The following is an 18306-nucleotide window of genomic DNA, read 5'->3' as shown; positions in this document are numbered from 1 at the left end:
CTCTCTCATGGAAGCAGTACTGAGGACAACGACATCCTTGTCTCAGACATGGTACTGGATTTGCACACAGTGACTTTTTCTGCTGGATGGCAGCGTTCAGCTCATTCTTTCTCCAGGGAAATGACACAAGTATCATAGAATGGCTTAAGGCAGAAGGGACCTCAAGATCATCTAGTTCCCACCCTCCTGCTGCAGGCAGAGCTGCCAACCACATCAGGCACCAGTCCAGGTTGCCCAGGGCCCCATTCAACCTGGCCTTGAACACCTCTAGGGATGGGACACACTGCCTCTCTGGGGCCTGTAGCTTGACTAATTTCACACAAGTTCAACATACACCAGTAATATTTCAGTGCAGTTCACTCTGTGGAACTATGTCTTGACTTACATCGATAGCTGGGCAAGCAGAAAAATCAGGGCACAAGAACATTCCAGAAGCAAGGCAGCTACTGCCTGGAGCCAGAAGCATCTGCAACTCCCACATACCCATTCTCCACAGACTCATTTCAGTCCGTTCATCCAGAACAAGAAAACACACTAATAGAAGAAATGAAGCGTTCTCCTTTGTGCTTGGAACCACAGTGTAATGAGCTGAGACCCATCTTATGCACCACAAGCATGTTAGCTAGCAGCTCCTACTGCCTCGAGGGAGCAAGGGAAAGGGGAACAAAGCAAAGCTGTCACTCTCCTTCATGCTGCCACAGAACCAGGGTGCAGTGAAACACTGTCCAGGCACTGAAGCCAGGGAAATGGCCCTTCCCTACCCAGCCAGCTGCAGTACTTCTCCCTCCACCACTCCTGCCCTCACTGAGAGGTCCCACCAGCTCCACACAGACAGGAGGGCAATGTCCTGCATTGATTCCTCCCCCAGGCCCTTCCCAGGTTCTCCAGGGATGCAGCCCCTTCCCTGACAGCGCTGCTCTAAGAATTTGGATCCCTGAAGGGAAGAAGAGTTCATAATTCCCAGTTCTGAAAATAAGACACATTTAATTGAATCAGGCTGCAAATGCAGCAGGAACTGCATTCTTTTTTCACAAGAATGAGTCGGCCAGACTTCGCTTGCTTGCATTTTACAAGGCAGCCATGACAGCTCCTTGTCTGCTTCTCTGTGCAAACAGTGGCAATTACTGCTCACATGGACATGAAATGTGGGTACTTTGGACCTAATTAGAACTGAAAAGACAAAAGCCCATCTAAAACCATACTTCAGACACTTGCTTGGACAGGTTCTTAGTGCTAGAGTTACCCACATTACACTGTGCTGGAAACCTTTAAGGAGAGAAAAGAAATCAAGAGCTCAGAGCAAGCTTTAATTCCAAGTGCACTGCTGATGTCTATACTGCTGTGAACCTGTGACACAGATCTTTAACCAGCCAGCTGGGATTGCAGCCAGGCCAGTAGTTCTGCTTTGCTGTCAGACTATAGGGAAAGCTATTTGCAAATTCAACCCTTTAACATAGACCAGCAGCACTAATAATTATCATTGCATTATACGTAACAAGGAATTAGGGCTCAGACACGAACTAGCTTTTGAAAAGAAGATGCTATCATTAAACCATAATGCAGTGAGTTTGAAACCAAGTAAAGTGCTGTCACCTGTCTCATCTGAGCTGACTTCCACTGTTATATATAGTCAGCCTACTGTCTTTTACAGTAACAGGAGGTGATATTTTTAAACATCTTTGATCAAGCTTTTTCTTTTTTGTGGAAACAGCTGCAAATAAGGAGTGTTGGGTGCCATATCATCCTGTCTCCTCTCACACCACTGACTGATTCCAGAGCCGCGAGTTTCCCTGGCTGATGGCAGAAATCTCATAACTTCATCAAAGTCAGTGACACAATGGGAATTTACATGCTTGAATATTTGGCTCAATGAGGATTCATCTACCACACCAAAATGTGGTCCTGGGCAGCAATTTGCTCCCTCCAGATAAATTAAAAATCCAAAGTTAAATTTGTTTGAAACATTAAAACAGAAAATCTATTTTCTTCTTGAACAGACCCCATGTGGAAACTTTAAAAGTCTGAATCTTCGTAAGCAGATTAACTTTGGCATCTCCCACCATGAAGCTGGAATATTTAAATCTAAAAATAGCATGCTAAAGCTGTTTTAAGTTGGATAATTCAGCCGGAGGTGGCTCTCATTTCATCTAGCTCTACCTAATTTGCTACAGCTAAAACCTTTTTGAGACATGCTGAGCAAAAGGGACAAGCGAAGTGTCCCCTTGTCTGTAGCTTAAAACTCCGCATTAAATCTTGCAAGATGTTGCACATACCCTGTCCTATATTTAAAAGGTCACTTTTGACCAAGCTGTCATTAATCTCACATCCACACAGCTTAATCAATTGGTGAAAGCTTATATTAGTTGCTGCCTGTAGTGGCACGCAAATCTTTTTGCCTTAGTTCAGCTTCTCTCCAACTAAGCTAAGCTGGTTTACAGCAGAAAGGTGAAAAGCTAATGCTCATCTGTCAGATGAGACAAACACAAGAGATGCCTCTTCTTTTTGTTTTCATACTCAAAGATCAAGGAGAATGTACACTGGCATGGGGAAATTGTTGTTTAATTATACAATAGCTATGGAGAGACAACTATCTCTTTGAAGCACTTTAACTTCTGTGCCACTTTCTCAAGTGAAAAAAGAAGAAAGATCCTCATCGCTTTGAACGCAACCAGCTTAGATCTGGGGGAGGAGACAAGGGGGGGAAAGTCACATTGAGGAAAATATATATTCAAATTGATTAATAAACATAAACACATCATTAGATTAAATAGCAGGTTAGTTTTCTGATAGCATGGCTGTCAGGAGTAAAGAAAAAAAAAAAGCACAGAAAAACAAACAGCAGCTAAAATGCTGGAATTATCTGCAGCTTGATGCTGTTTTTATTTGAGTGGGTGAGAATCCTTCCATCAACTTAATGCAGCAGGAGCTAGCCCTGGGCTGTTTTCTGCAAACCTTTTTATTAGTGGAAATTAACCATTTCCTACTTCATTCAGCTTATGTATAACTGCATTCTGATTTTTAGCCGCATAGCGATTCCTGCTTCACTCTCTAAGACTGGAACCTGATGTGCTTTTGTGAGGGATTTCTAGTTTTAAGGAGGACACACTGTACTGGGGTAGGCAGCTACAGCCCCCCACTAGCCACAGAAATTTAAGTTTCTGCTACAGAAATACTGAAGAATAGCTGAGAAGGAAAGATCCGTAAGTGCCTTGAACTGACGGTATGTGGCAAAAGAAAATAAAAACACATTTCAGATGGGCCAGTTTTTTTGACTGAGGGGAGGCAGAGCACACTGACCACTCTCACCTTCCACTTCCAAAAATCCTTTGCAAATGTGCATTCTCAATTCACAAACTATAAACCTTAAAACAAATCTCTAGGAAAGATGGAAAATCCAAAGTAAGAATATGAACAAGAAATAGAATGAATTCCACTCTGTTATTTACTGAGGGATCGAGAATCTCCAGCTGTGAATTTTTCTGTTCAAGAAATCCTATTTTTCAGATGTAAGGATGGCTGAATCCACTGAAAAATATGGACTGATAACACATGCAGTGAAACTGTTGCCAATTCAATTACACAGCTGATTAGTACCCAGTAAAGCAGAGGGAAAAGGGAAAGATTATAATGTAAGCTCAATATGTGAGAGGACATAAAAATGGATACCTTTTCTTGAGGTCTCCAGATTTAATCAAATAATCTTCAACTATTGCACACAGAATTTTGGCCCTTTCCGCAGAAAACGTTTATGTTTTATACAAGATAAATACCTAGTTTTTAAAAATGAAACGATGCATAATTGAAGACAGAATGCTTTTCATTAAATTGTATATCATTTGTATGTGCCATATGACACATATGGTTAGATGATCATTGCAATAACTTACATTTATCTGTGTACTTGCAAATACTCCCAAGAGACAAATAAAAGGGCATATGGCATCTCTTCAACTGTAATCATTGCTAGCAGTACACGTTAAACTTCTGAAGGTGAACTGAGTGCTTGTAACGGAGTTATGAGCCCTTTAATACAGATGATTTTTACTGTTTCGTAGTACTACAAAAGATGTTACATTACTCATCATTTCACAGAGCAAAGCTTTAGGAAACACCAGCTTAAGAGGTTCTGCCTACTCTTAACTTCTCTCAGAGTTTACAGCCAGGCTTGTTTTATTGTTTGGGTTAAAACCAGCCCTTCTATTTGCAGACACTACTGATTTTTCTTCCCAATAAACATACAGCTCCAAGTATGCTGCTCTGTTCCCATCTTGCAAGATTTACTTCTAGACATGAGAAAATATTTCTGGTAACTATCCAATCCCACTCCAGCAGATCAACTGGTTGCATCACACAGCTTCATTATTGCATCTCAGAGATTGGCAAAGCTTAAAAAGCATCCATTAGGTAGTGAAATTCAAGCCTAGAATTCGATCTTCAGTTAGGTTGTTGTTTAGTTTTTTTGTTTTTTGTTTTAATTTTTGAAACTTGTCTGGTTTCTGGAAATTAAGACTGAAGCTCAGTTTCTAAACTGGGACATGTTTCTAAATCAGAAACTAGGGTAACATCTAGTGATGGCAACAGGGATGCTCTTTTCTTCTTCCCTTCCCAGTAAAGGATAGTGTAAATACAGCAGCTACTTCTGAGTGGACCTGCAATAATGGCTTTCTGATGCAATAGCAGCTCATCACATCACGACTGACACAAGGTAGGTATCAAAACCACAAAGTTACACTATCATCTTGCAGCAAAAATTCTCTAGCTTTCACCACAGCAGGTCAGATGCATCCAGACGTTCCAAGAAGTTCCCTAAACTTCTCTCAAGATCTTCAATGCAATAGAGAAACAACAGTACACATCTCATGGGAATTCTGTGCTCTGTTATTCCTCTTTTGATTCTAATACCCAAATACCATCTCAAATAGTCTCAGATTTTCTCATGAAGTATACTTAAGGCTTTCAGAAATATGAAGTAAGAGGTTGCTTTAATCTTCCTTAGAGCTTCTGGATGATGCAGTTGTACAAATATCAGACAATCTTAATATTTATTGCTTTCCAAACAGACATAATTAGGATGCATGTGATTGTTTTTCTCAGCAAGAAGATGCATATTAGTAACTTCAGGGCTCTACCATGTGTACCTCTGTGTATACACAAGAGATGAGGTCTGCTTATCACTCAAAATGCCTGCTGCACATTATGTCTGATGCCCAGAAGAAACAAGCAGAGATAATAAATGAACAGCTATTACTAGCAGTTTTACCACAGTCTGCTTCTCCTCACAGTAAAGCAATTCAGTATCACTCTGAAACATGCCATATTTCTTAGCACAAATGATTGAAAATTATGTTGCCTCAAAATTTATACCACAACAGCTATTTAAGGAGTTCTTTATCAATTCAATTTGATAACTCATCTATTCCTCGTAATGAAGAGAAAACTGAAAACTTGTTTCTGGTTGTTTTCCTGCAGATCAATGGATTTAAATGGTGCCTGAACTTCAATCTCTCTCTGAACCTCCAAGAGGAATACTTCTTTTCCCTTTCCCAATTTCCTGGTGCGGAAATTGGGTAAGTAACAGTTTTCATGAAGATACAAGCATCAAAGAAACATATGCAAAAATTCTGTGAATGATTAAAAAAGATTGAAAAAGAAAACAAAGGACAATTAGTCATGAAAAGACATTGGGGAAAAAACTGCGCAGAACTGAAAGATAGTAGGAGTTTGGACGTGCATTCACACAACAGACTAGGCAGGATGGGAATTTTGAACAGTGTCTTTGTGGATTCCTGTTTGAAGATCTAAGCAGCTACACTCAACAATGCTGTTGTGTTTACAGCAGCAATTGTAAAGCATGACATAAATATTCTTTGACTTATAAAGGACTGGTATTCCATTTGCTCTGAGAACTGTTGAATGTTATTCTCCTATTTAAAAGCTGCATACAATAAGAAAACAGAGCCAAGCACCATGAGCACAATAAGAATAACAAATATAAAACTCATGGGTACTCTATAGGCTGAAATTTGTTTGCACAAATTATTCAGTGAGCACTTATGAATAATGAATACATTGTGGAAATCAGGATCAGTTTATGAATGATTTATGAACCGAAATATGGGCTGAATTTGTCAGATAACCTTATTTTCCACAAATCACTCAACCATCTCTTGCATTAAATGGTACCAACTGGTTTCCAAATAGCTTTTTAAACCAAACTTTTCAAGACCTTCCATGTTATTATCTGTGAAAGCTTTGCTTAAAAAACAAGTAATTATTCAGAACTAATACTAATGCCCCATTCATAGGTTAATTACCGAAGGTTATAATGTGACAGTTTGCCTATCAATCCCATGTCTGCAAAGATAATATGGGTAGAAATTATCTACCACACTTTGTAGACTTGGAATAGTCCTGTCAATCACAGTACCTTTAAAGCAAATAATTATTTTTGAGTGATCTTGCTAAGAGTCTGGGAGAGAAGGAGTAACTAAAACAACCATAGTGAGTATGTGAATATGACCAGAAATGTAAAATGTTTGATTCTGAAATATTTTAAAATGCTTAAGAAATTAGCTCAAGCTTGGCAGTTTACAACATAGCCTCATTTCCTGAAGATTCTGTTTTGTAGCTGGTTTAGCCAAAGAGCCTGAAAGCAATGTATACAAAAGACTTTCACATGGTACATACCATGGGTACACAGGAACTGTTCATCCTGATCAGACCCAAAGCCAAGCTAGCCCACTCTCTTTGATGGCATCCAATGTTTAGAGTAAGCTGTAAAAAGTCTGCAATGAGAGGCAAGGTCCCTGTCATGCTCATTAACATCAGAAGTGCAAGCTGCTCCTCTTGGCCCAGTTTCTCCCTGGTGCCAGAGGCAGAAGGAAGGTGTTATTGTCACATCCCTCCAGACCACAGGCACTGCTCACCTCTAGGCTTATCCACAGCAGTCACAAGGCAGAATGAGCCTCCTCTTAGCACCTGGTTTTACTCAGCAACCCCACAGAGACAAAAAAACTTTGGCTGAAGGTGAATTAGGGAACATCCTTTCAAAAAGCATTGTGATTTTACAAGCAATCTCTCTAACATACAGACAGCAGTGAGTTTAACACACCATTACTGTCAAATAGCGTGTGGGGTCTGCTGCCTTAATTTAATGCTCATGATTTGCTGAGTGAACACCGGGATGCAGGGAGCCTGCTAGCCATCGCACGCAATGTCAGCAGCCACTCGGCTTGTTCCTTCACAGCCTGTCACACCTTCAAAGAAAGGAGATACGGAACAGCTGGCAAATGCATCATCTGTAGAAGGAACAACTTCTCAGGTGGGATTTCATCTCCCTTGGGGTGGAACAACTCCACATGCTGGGAAGCCACTAATGATCATGCAGTGCAGAGGTGAGAAGGGAAGCTTGATTGTGCTGTATTTGTTGCTTGCTTATGCAATTATAAGGAAAGATTGCTGCAGCACTTCTAAAAGACCTGGAGTGCTCGTGACCTTTTGTTTTGCTTACTGCAGTTCCTGACAGCTTCAGCAACAGGATGGTTTACAGCAAACAGCAAGCACTGAACTATTTACTTGGAGTACAAATGAATAATGAATAGGAGCTGAATCAGGACCCCTATATAAGCACTCTTACTCTAACAGTGCCAAAACGCAACAGGCTACACAAAAATAAACCACATCAGATGAAAAAGAAATAGCCCCTTGTATTGAAATTCCCACCTTAAACTGACATTACTTTCTTTTCTTTTCTTTTTTTTTTCTTCTTTTTTTTTCCTTTGATCACCTACTCTTGTTGGTTTCTCTTCTGTAGTTCAGTTTTGTAGGCATTTGTTAGTTTCCAGTATAGGTATAATCTGTCTTAACCCCAGACTCATCATACACACATTAAAAAGCATTACTGGCCATTCCATGTATTTCAGCGTCAAACACACGCAACTCCCTAATTAGGGTTAACCTATATTATTTCCATAATTCAAGATTAAGGTAAATATGTGGTAACTACAGAGAGCAAATCGGAAATTGTGTAGGATAGCCTGTGTTCCAAAGAAGCAGCATTCATCTCATTCACTGTCAACAACATTATTGGAGTGTTTATCCCAATGTTTTACAAAGCACTTCATAATATGAGGTCCACAGTAAATACACAGTTCTCATGACCTTGTCATTAAAAAAAGACTGAAAAAAGCTTTTCTTGTCCATCATTTAAATGAAGGGAACAAAGAAGGTCAAAAACAACCAACCTCCCTTTATGCATTTTGTCATTCCGTTTAATTTGTTCTCAAAGAACATCCAAAAGTGATTCTACATCTAATAAGAAGAAAAAGAGTTGGGAGAGTCAAACTGCTGTTCAAATATATGGAAAAGTTTCACTTTTTTCATCCTGACAGTTGTACACTTAGAACTTGAAAAGGAATAGTAGCTGAATAATGCTCTTTTATTCCCAACTACATCTATCACAGGAAAAATAAATAAATAAGTAAATCATTCTACTAAGAAAAAATAATAAAGTAGCAGCAAACTTCTTCATTGGATGCTTACTTATAAGGCTTTCTGCACCCAAACACAGTATGTGAGTGGTGGTGTTGCACTCAGAACATCACCCAGGGACAAGGCTTTACCTCCCTAGATTCCAGCAGCCAAGTCTCAGCTACTTATGGCAGCATGCCATTTTGTCTACCTGTCATCTACACACTGGAGGAAATAGCAAACGTCTGGGTGTCCAAAGAAAAAAGAAGCCACCATTAGAAAGTCCCTCCCAAGCTCATGTGATCCAGGAGAGCTTTCCAGAACAGCCAGCAGGTGCTGTTTTTAATAGGCCAACTGGGACTTAATCCTCTGGTTTATCCAGCACTGGGTTGCACTGCTGGATTGCTACCAGTGGAAGCTAAAAGGATGACTGTATGTGGAACAGGACAACGTGCCTGCAGCTGTGTTGCTTCTGATGCAGCCTTTGAAAGATAAGCTTAGTCAGAACTTATCCAAGACTCCTTTGGCAGCCACAAGGATCAGCAAATGAGGAAGAAGGATGCTGATATAAAATTCTTTTAGCTGTATCTCTCTAAAACTTTGGTAAACTTCCTTGAAAAGGCAGTTACAAGGGAAGAGGTGACCTGCATCCAATCCAAGATGGATTCAGAGCCTCTGCTGGGTAAGATGCACATTGCCAAAGGCAACAACAAGGCTTTCCCCTCAGCTTCCCAGAACAACGCCCACAACACAGTAATGTGCCTGAACAGACTTTTTTAGCATACAATGTCACAGCTACTGACTAAATACAAAATTCAGGTCTCAGTTTACTGCTAGGCTGGTCAAAAGTGTTTTAGTATCACAGTGAGTTCTTCAGTTTTACAGTCAGCATTTCACATTAGCTAAAAATGAGTTTTTATTTTCAGTAAAGAAAAAACAAGAGCAGATGTTATCATTCTGAAAACAGAGGCAGAAACCTCTGCTTTTGTTTCTCCTGTCAGTGCCTCATTTACCAGTTACATGCCCTCAAAACCAAGTAAAAGCATAGCTTAGGATTGAATAAATCTTGTACTGTCTACATAACAGCCAGGGTGACACAGAGAAATGTAAATGTCCTTGCAACACAAACTTATTTTGCACGCAAAGTAAGTCACAGCACTTTGCAAGTGCAACACAATGTTTTAGGAAAAAAGCAAAATGAGTCAATGACTCATTCTGGTCAACCTTAATTCAACATCAGAATACATCAATAATGTTATCACAATGCAGGAACAATGAACTACTATTAAAGTCAGACTATCGTGTTCAAGAAAGTGAAGCTGAAAGTCTTTTACTAGAAAAACCATGCAGTTCTCTACATTTCATACATTCTTATTTTCTGTATTATCAGTAAAAATACATGCAATGAGAATATGTAGATGTGGAGAGCGAGAGGGTAATGAAAATAACTGATGTTATGCATTTAGATAAAAATCACAGGTCACAGTCAAATCTCATGTCATTTTAAAATGCCCTTTAAAAAAAAAAAAAAGCTGCATTTAATAAGAAAATGCATTTTGGATTGTTTCACGTTTAGTTCAGTATTCGGGCAGTTCATATCTCTCACCCTTCTAAGTGTTTGGGAATGGTAAACATGTTGGCAGATAATTACATGCTGTCTCTTAGCAACCAGAACTGTCTTGCAATGAAGTTACTGGCCTTTTTTTCCTAATATATCCTGGTAATGGCACGATTTCCACAAATTTTACACCCAGCCTGGCAAACCCCTCACACAGAATCTCCTGGATGAGCCCATCATTACGTGACAGGAAAGACCTGTTAGTGAGAGCTACTGCTTTCTTTGTAATCCCCGGGGAAGACAATTCACAATAAGCATATACTGAGCACAAACAAATGAGTAACTAGGAAGAGGCTAGTCAAAATATTTTGTCATGAGACTAAATGGCCTTTTCCACTGCTAGAACTGCAAGCAAACACAATACCGAAACCTACAGTGGTTTAAATAATCCTTTAGACAGCAAAACCTCCCAGTTGTTTAGCTTCAACAACAGAACATTGAAATTCTGACATAGGGAGGCTTGGACCAGTTTTACAGAAAAGCTCCATTTTGGCAACTCTTCTGAAAATGCAGTCCCACTTGTAGGCACAAAGGAATTTTGGAACGCTTGTTCTTTGTCTGCACACTAAGGGGAAATATTACTGTCACTGCTTCATTCTGCAGACCTAGGACATTTCAGTGGAGCAGACAGAGCCTTTTTTTAGTGCCTTCCTGCAAAATCCATGATCTTTAAGTTCTCCTTCCTTCTTAATAATATTAGAGTAGCTATTAATAACAAAGTCGTTCTCGCACATCTTAAAAAAGATCAATACTGTCATAAAATACAATTGAAACTATAACCTGAAATACCTTATCCTGCCAAAAGACTTCTTTATGACACCACATTTTAAAACACCTCCTTACTCAAAGGTGGGTTTTGCATTAGAAACTGTCTGTGCTCACTGGCAAAGATGCAAGCGCTTCAGAAGGCAGCACCTTCATCTGTATCCCTCAACCCTTATAACACCGCTTCTCTGCCTAGTGGTCAATTTATGTACAAAAGTACCTCCAAATTAATTCTCAGACTGTGCTACTGCTCCCCTGTTGTGGGTCATCTCCAAAATGGTCACCTAACAATAAATTCATATGAAACAGAATGCAAGAAAACAACAGCCACTCATGAGGAGCATTAATTACATGCACTTGCACCTTGACTGACTACTTGGAAATGAAGATGAAAATACGACTGACTGGAACTGGAAATTGAAAATAGATTTTTCTTAAGTCCCAAAGCAACATCATGAATCACTGAAATTGTTTTCAGCACACAAGCCTGAGAACTTGTCTCTCTAACTCTTGTTACATTGCAGCTGCATAACAGACATAGCCAGTAATCTTTGCACAGCTCTGTGCTGCTGCACAGGGTGGATGTCCATTTTACTCAGGTGCCTAGAGTAGCACCATGGCTCAAGTGAATTCTTGCTACAAAAGCTCAGGTTCCAACAAACAAGAAAAGAGAAACCGTGTCATTTCAGTCAGGGATCTTACAGAGAAAAGGAAAACAGAATGAGAAAGGAATTCCCTTACATAGTACACTGTTTCAGTAAATAATTAGTTTTCCAGCAGCCACTCTGCTGAAAACCAATGAAACCAACCCATAGGTGGCAGAGAAGATGATGAAGCCAGCCTGGTACACACAGCACCTGCCTTTTAGCAACACAGCTGGGGAAAGTTTGCATTTCTGGCACTCTCCTTCAGGGGCATTTAGGTGCAGACAGACAAGTTTTCTGCTCCAGCTGCCTTTAATTCAGCCCACCTCTAGGTTCTCCTTGCCCACCACAAACATCTCTCTGTTGGGCTGCTGTTCATCTGATTTGCTCAAGCGCTCTGTGTGACTTAAACTGGCTGAGTTCTATCTGACTGCATTTTGCTGGAGAGGAGTTAGCGCTCATTGCCCTCACATCTCTGAGAGGAGGTAGGAAGTTGCAAGGAGCAAAATATATTTTCACAACTGCAAAGAAACTCTTAATTTCTTAATGAAAGAAAACAGAATCCAAGAGGATAGGAAGGAACTCTGGCAAAGCAAAGCTTATGAAATCACTACAGTGTTCTAATACAGCTTCCTTTTAGACAACTGCCAGGGCTAAGGCAGTCACATGGCAAAATGGTGCACACACGGGTCTGTGTGTGCCTGTTTAATAAGCCATGACGCTCTTTGGCTGAACTAGCACTTATGTCACGTGATGCAGGGGTTGCCATGGCAAGTACATATGCAGTTTCTGATGTACTTCATCACAGACTTAGCAGAATTTAGATTAACAGTGCAGGAATATGATTTCCCAGAAGCCATACTCAGCTTAGCCTAACAGTTGGGACGTGAAGTTGAAACAATCTAAAACACCTGCTAAATGGTAGTTGTGATGTCCCGATCAAAACTTTACAACAGTAGTCATTTAGCATGAATGCTGTCAGTTCTGTCTTTGAAAGCAGCTGTATGTTCGCCACATGTAAGGCATGAGTTTCTGTACGCTTTCTCATTCAAATATACAGCTGGCTTTGGCCATCAAAACACAGGCATTAACTGGTAGAGCAAAGTGGGAATAACTATTCCAGCAAAACAAAGCAAGAACGTGTCCAACCAGCTGTAAAATTCAGTCCTTCATTTTCTAGTGGAGTAAACCAACAGCTGATAAACAAGAGAGATTCCTGTAAAAGATGCTCCTGACACTAAGATAGACAACATCTCCAAGTTTTAATATCTGGTACCAAGATTAAGAATCTTGCTAATACAACAGGCTGAAAGCCCACCTCATGCAGGCTTTTATTTCTAATTCAGTGAGGGAACATGGCTGAAGCTACTAGCAGCTCAAAGCCAGATTCTGGGAAGGCAACTGTTTCCACAGGAGCAATGAGGGAGCAGTTCTGAGTTCAGTTCCAGGCAGGTACACTGTTTCTCTACTTCTGGGAACCTCATCATGGCACCAGAAGACCTGAGGGTCTTCCGAGCACACCCTGACCTGAGGGTGTCAGTGTTTAACATACGTTCAGGTGATTTTCACATGTGCTACTGGTCAAGACCAAAGACATTCATGTTCTGAAATAATTTTGTATAGTACTGAACAAGCTTTCAGGAAAAGCATTTCAAGGAGTCTAAGCATACCAGTGAAGCACTTGAGCCTCTAAGCCATCAATCAAGTAACAGCAGACAAACCTCAACACAACCAATTTTTAATAAAAGTTAGCCCTTTGTTTCCTTGCTTTTCATAGAAAGCCTTGACAAGGGTTAACCTATACTGAAAATTGCCCTGAGTTTTTCCTTCCAGCAAGAAAACCAAATAAAATCTGAATTTGAGGTAAAGCCAAAAGGATCCTTCCCCTCTTCCCACACTGATTTTCAACCTCTTCAGGCACTTACAGAGCACTGCCCTCTATTCCAACAGCACCACTCACATCTTTACCTCCTGGCACCAGGAAGCACAGAATCTTCCCACCATGCAGAGCACAAGATATTGCTTGGTTCTTTCCCTTTCTAAGGAGATACACAGTTTGGGCTTCAAAGGTTAATTTCAGATCCTTCTCTTTAACTGCATGCTACTCACTCCTTCCATTCTTCACACCCCACACACATCTCACTTCCACCACACACCATACACCATATCCTTCTCTCCAATAGCAATAGAAGAGAAAATCTCCACTGCACATCACTTGCGGGTTTGAAGGAATCTAAACACTAGACCACAGAGTGATGCTCCAGGATTTCCTCTCTATTAGAATGCATTGCATTTAATGTTAACTGTTAATCTGATATGCATAAAATTGGACACCTACATCACTGCTGTTACAATCAAGCCGTTTACCTCATATCAAAATTGCATAACATAGTGCATAGATTTTCAGGGAAACAATTTTCAATCCCTGTTTATGGAAGATGAATATCAAACTATAGTCACTGAAGTACTGGATGCGGATTCAAGATGCAAATAACCAATTTTGTCATGCAACTGTTTTTTGTTTATTACAAAATTGCTGCCATATCTCTCAAGTTCATCTCATTACCAGAAATTAGAGAAATGAGATCACTAGGCAGAGCTCCTACTAATGTGATTTTGGTGTTAGCAGTCTAATTTTTTTAATTAACCTCTCTTTGTTTCCTGATTCAGACTTGCACACTGTGGAAGGCTGCACAATTTTCTCTGTCAGATTTACAAGGCTGTGGCATAAAATAAACTACATAACTTCTCGTGCTCCCCAATACCTCTTTCAGCCCTGAGCTTTCTGCAGACAACATGAATTTGCTTCTCCACAGCTGCATGCAGGGAAGCAAAACAAACTTTACATTTAATTATAGAAGATTATTCTCTAGATGGGCTACATTTTTAAACAATCCTTTTTTTTTTTTTTCCTCCTCAGTACTAAAGGACTCAGCAGTTTCCTTTTGTCTTTAAAGATTCAATTAAAAGTATGTTTCAGAAATTAAATTACAGCATGAAATTAGCTAAGGGTATGAAATACTGCATTTGCCCTAGCATTCAGGGAAAGGCTGTACAAAGCAATTCACTTAATGGCTCCTAACATGTGATCTCAACTTAATAACTAAAGTGCCCTCAGCTAGCAGAGGATCTACTGGTGAGATATGCCCTATATAACCCACTGAAAGGAGGAATGGATTAAACACAGGTAAATTTTGTTAATTTATAGTAAGCCCTGCAGTTACTCTAATTTTTGATCTTTTAAAATATTACAATTTTGTCATATAACACACTTATTGGCAGGAGTATCTCTGTGTTGGTTTTGGCTGGCTGAGGCCCTTCAATCTTGACATGTTCCAGAAGCATCTGCTCATGTCTGTTGGAAACATTTTTCTCTGTCCAGCTTTCGGAGTGTGCTGCTGGATGTAATTCATCACAACCACCACAGATACACTTTAGTTTAATCTGTGCTGTGCTAATATAGGTAAAGAAGCAAACAGTCCCTTTACTCTTCAGCTCTCCCCTTAATCACTGCTTGGATTCCATTTTGACTTGGGCCCTGGTGCACACACAGTCTTAGTTACGGAGGTATCTAATTTCCATTTAGGATCACCGGGTATCATGTAACAACAAACTAGGAAACAATTCCACTTCGACTGCCCTTTGTGGGACCAAAACAACTCATTTGTCCTATCTACAGGCTCCCAGCAGTGCCTGAGCCCAGTGAGGCTGTCCCCGGGGCTGAGCAGGTCCTGGCCCCCATCACTCACACTAGTGGGTGTTGCTGAGTACTACATGTCCTGGATGCTTTCCAAACTTTTAAATTATATTTTTTAATTGATTTCGCTTAGGCTTACAAGAGACATTAAAACAAAAAGGGAGAAATAAGTAGAGTATGAAATCAATTATAAAACCTAAAGCTAGTAATGTCTCTGCAATCTACTTCTTCTCTGAATCTCCCCTTTTTCCCATTTCAATCCAAACACACAGAAGTCTGTGCACATGCACATTCCTATTTTCATATGAATTTTAGCCACACATCTAACATAACTTGGCAACTATTCTCTTCTTCAGGATTTAAAAAAAAAAAAAAAAAAAAAAGATTTGGATTAAATTGTCAAGCACCATAACATGTTTCTGTTTTCATGTGGAGGAGAATGAATAAATAAGAAGCACGTGTATCCTGTCAGAAGGGTGCTGAGAAGGAGAACAGGCAATGGCAACAAATGCCTGCCAGCTGGGTGGGGTATGAAGTAATCTGTATTATCATTAACAACAGCAAAATGCAGCTGTGATTTATGGCACTGTAAGGAGCAGAGGACTGAGCTGTTTTGCTGAAGGCACATATTTTTCTTCAACTTCATGAACAGCTATTGTTAAAAAATAGGTTTTCCTGGAGGTACTGAAAGAATCAGTCATGTTACTCTTACGCTAGCACTGATGCTCAGTTCTTCTGTGTTGTCTGACAGGTGTTCATTAGAAACAGCTGTGGCATAACATCCTACATGCATGCGGATGAATGTGCTTCTGTGCATGCCTAGGAGTGTGGATCGCTGCAGTTTTGCTGCTTATGGGTCACTTATGAGTGTCTTCTGTAAAAGAATCAGTTCAAGAATCAGCAAATTCATCATTCAGGTCGCAGCTAACAATAGCATTTGTTGGGTATCACTGAATTGCAGCTTGGAGTATGTCATGGTTACTGGAAGCCCTGAATGATCTAGCACAGATCAATGCTTCAGTTTTGCCAACAGTCCTGTGCTAGGCTTTGCTAGTGTTACATGACATCAGTTGTGCTAAATGTAATTCTTCATTAATAAAGTCCAACCTTGATTAATCTAAGATGACCTGTGAATGCTTCAAAATGGTCTTGCCTTTTTTTTTTTTTTTTCCCCCTAAAATACAGTCTACACAACAGCATTTGTGGTTTCTTTTTTTTCTGCCTTTATGCAATTCCATATTTTATTTGAAATTCACTTTCCAAGCAAATGATTAACCCTGATGAGAAATAGCAGCACCATCAGAACAACAAAAACTTGCAAAGTACATCTACTGAACAATTCTAAACACATTTCTGCCTTCCTAAGGACAGCTTGTTAAGAGGCAACACCAGGCAATTTTAACTTGCATGTTAAAACTGAAATCATATTGTATCTCCTTATTACACTTCAGTGATAGTGAGGAAACTAGAAACAAAGATAATTCAGGCTGTTGTTCCTAAACTGTACATTATGATCCACACACCACACAGCATCTTCCAGCAATGGCACCTAAAGAGCCATCTCCCAGGGGTGCACCAGATCTACTCTGTAGTGACTCAGGCTGCTGAAAGCACACAGGTTGCAGGTTCTGTCCGAACATCCACCACAATGGAGCTTGATCATGGTCAGTTTGCTCTTTTACACCAGTGGCCAGACAGCCTGTGAACAGCAATTGCATGCAGCCTCTTATACTGGATTCTAACTAGGAAAAGGCTCTGTAACCTGTAAGTCCTCTAGGCTCCCTGTGACTCTATGCTTTCAACTATGCTATTAAAAACAGCAAACGAATCAGGAGCCACAAGATGCCCACTTACATAGTACATAGTGGACCAGCATATGCTTCAGCAATTTATGAAATGAAGGGGAACAGATCTTGTACTTCTCTGAAAAGCACCAAAAGGCATATATAGAAGCCCTAAAATCATTATCTATTGAAAATAATATCAAAGTTTAAATACAAAACCAATCACTATATATATACATATATATAATTTCTCTTTGTGCTTGGGACTACCAAGCAGGCTATCAGCCACTTAAGCTACATTTTAAATGACATTTGTTGCATGGCTGTCCTAAAATCAAACTACCCAGAACAACAGCAACAGTAATAAAATGCAGTTTGCATTATGCCTGCTGTTTTATTTTCTGTGGCAATAATACAGACAGCCATATGGACACGAGCATTTGGAAGGGAGGATTTGTTGGCTAGATCTTCACATCTGTTTACTTATAGAGGCAACAAAAATACATTTGGAGGTCACTGACTGCACAACCATTCTGTGTACTCTTGATGAAAAAACAGTCAATCCTACCCCTTTCTACATCAACTCAACTTCAAAACAGACTATCATTTTAATAAGAAAAAAGGTTTTGAAAACATACTAAAATTAGTCTCTTTCAGACCTCATCAGCCTCTTCATCCATAAAGGTGTTATCACAGCAATACTTAATCCAAGACAAAATCAGCATGCAATATGTCAAGGAGGAAGAAGAAAACAGAAGTACTGCTACATACATAAACCAATAACCCAAATCATATGATTAAGAAAGCACGCACTACTGACCTCATATCCAAAAGCTACATTCATGGAGGAAATCTTAATTAAAAACAAAGCAAACAAAAAATTTACCACTCCCTTCCCCCAGAAAACTCCACACCAACACATCAAACCAATACCAACAGGTTCATAAGCTGGTAACTTGTAACATCTCAGTGACATGTTTGCAGATATTTTAAATGAATCGCTCACAACAATCAGAAAATACTTATTGACTTCATCCATATCTTCCCTTGGGGTCTGGCTGAAAGCATTAATTCCCAACACAGAAATGTCTACTTCACAAAGCAAAATTTCAACTACCGGCAAATGTTCAGAGAAAAAAATAATAATAAATCAGTATTTTAAGCATTTCTCACCCAAAGTATTTTTCTGAATTCAATACATTTTTGAAATTAACGTGATTGTAAACAGTAAGTTTGTTATGACATTATTTTCCTTAGGTTATTTTTATTCTGATTGCAGCCTTTTGGTAGAGACGCTTAGAAATACCCTAAGATTACACACATTTTCTC

General features: G+C 39.7%; 1 protein-coding gene across 4 annotated transcripts in view; it reads right to left on the bottom strand.

Annotated features, from left to right (window-relative positions):
• NYAP2 (neuronal tyrosine-phosphorylated phosphoinositide-3-kinase adaptor 2) overlaps window positions 1–18306 on the bottom strand; it is a 130245-nt gene that overhangs the window by 98843 nt on the left and 13096 nt on the right. The window lies entirely within an intron of this gene.

Source organism: Coturnix japonica, chromosome 9, assembly GCF_001577835.2.
Source record: "Coturnix japonica isolate 7356 chromosome 9, Coturnix japonica 2.1, whole genome shotgun sequence".
NCBI lineage: Eukaryota > Metazoa > Chordata > Aves > Galliformes > Phasianidae > Coturnix > Coturnix japonica.
This window is presented reverse-complemented; position numbering and strand designations above follow the sequence as displayed.